This window comes from Protobothrops mucrosquamatus, unplaced genomic scaffold, assembly GCF_001527695.2.
Source record: "Protobothrops mucrosquamatus isolate PMUCROS unplaced genomic scaffold, P.Mucros_1.0 scaffold10578, whole genome shotgun sequence".
NCBI classification, from domain to species: Eukaryota; Metazoa; Chordata; class Lepidosauria; order Squamata; family Viperidae; genus Protobothrops; species Protobothrops mucrosquamatus.
The window spans coordinates 1-2040 of NW_015396364.1; positions in this window are offsets into that span (position 1 = coordinate 1).

The following is a 2040-nucleotide window of genomic DNA, read 5'->3' on the forward strand; positions in this document are numbered from 1 at the left end:
TGTGGAGAAAGTAGAATGATGATATGTATGGGCTAGAGAAAAAAAGAGCTCATAACTGAAAACTGTAAAATAGATAGAGAAAAATAATGAAAGCATGATAAAGTATGATTTTTTTTCCAAAGAGCTAAAAGGAAATTGACATAATGTTATAGGATCTTTATTTATCTTTTTGATAGGTCTTTAAGCACTTTGATTATTGTATTTGTAATGTAATTAAATCATGACAATTCTTTTTAAGCTTTCTAATGGAAGCAGTGCAGAGTCCTTTGAGATGGGAACAGTGTGTAATACCACGTGAATATGCAAATAATAAAGGAATACCATTGGAAACAACTTTTTATTTGAGCCACATTTACAAAGTGAATCAATCTCAAAATATAACCTGAATCAGTTTCTTTGTAGTAAAGAAATAATGGTCACTTGAAATTATATATTTTTACTTTGTCCTTTACCAGTACTTCTTTCACCAAATGGACAAATAAATTGAAGAATATGATAATATACAAATACTAAAATAAAAAATTCACTTATTTATAAAATTTAAATCCTTCCTTCCTTCCTTCCTTCCTTCCTTCCTTCCTTCCTTCCTTCCTCTAGGACTCATCAAATACATCTTTCTACCAAATAAGACCCATAATATGCCCATTTTTTTGAGAAAGAAGGCAAACCAGCAAAAAACATTGCTACCCACAATGATCCTCTGAGTTTATATAGACGGGTAGAATGTTTGTTGGTTTTGAAAACCACTTGGATCTAAAGAGGAGGTGGCTGAGCTCATAGTCCTAAGGACCGATCCATTTTCTCAGGCTCAATAGATCCAAACTATTCCCAGATATTGAAGCCTTCACAGGCATTGGCCCCCTGGATCTGTGAACAAATTACAGCAACTTTGTCTGATAGATGCTAATATAATCAAGACATGCATGCAGCAACTCAACAAGTGACAACTCTGAGCTACAATTCTCTCCATTTATCTCTTGATATTTAAATATTCTGCAATATCAATAAATATTTAATTGTTTATGGATTGTCTCATTTAATATCCACTCTTTAAAAGACCAATTGAAGTTATGATGTTATTGAAGGAGCAGTACTTCTTTGAGATCCTCATAGTTGTGCTCATTGCAGTTCCATGATCACAAAATAAAAATTAAAATCTTGCTAAGAAAACAGGAAGACATGTCCAGGCAGTCATCTGGAGTCAACAGATTTTCGACCAACATCTAAAAATGGAGATCATTATACGAGCATAGAGGCAGTATACAAAAAAATTAATTATAAACTCTTGATTCAGGAAATGGTATAGTGAAAATGGACCAATTTTTGTTATGTCTGATTGGTTGTGAATATTGGAAAACGCAATAGCTTATATTTCATCTGGATTCCTATTTTTAGGTCCAGAAAAGAAAGAAAGAAAAATCAAAAATCAAAGGATGGTAATAGGAAGATAAATGCAACATCATTGCCTTATGCTTAATGTCTCTGAAATATCTATCCTATTAGTTATATTAAGTATTACTGAGGGTCCAGAAAGACTAGGTGGAGAGGATTACTTCCATAAAACTATTACCTTATACCTAAGCCTCCTTCAAAGCATTACCCATGATCCATGAAGACCCAAGACTACAACAAATCTGAGCAAATGGCAAGCAAAATTTCTGAGCAAAATTGTCACGGGAAGAAATTGTACTTTATTTGTTGACATGGTTATAAACCTAGGCACATTCCAACTTTGGACAAATATTTATTTTGTGCATTTGTGCATCTGTCTCAGTTTTCTGAAACTGCAAAGACTAGCAGAAAAAGGAAACACAACAGTGAGGAGAGTTTACAGTAAAAGATTCAGAAACATAATTCAGTGTTTTTTAATAAGTTTGTCCTTTCTGTTTAAATCAGGTCTCAGAAGAATAATATAGCATTTTGGGAAAAAGATACAGCCAAGCAACCCCATTGCTGAAGCCAGAATAGAGAAGATCTCCACCACCACCATGTACTTTCCCTTGGTGCTCAGATAGGTGGGAACAAATGTTACCCAAACGC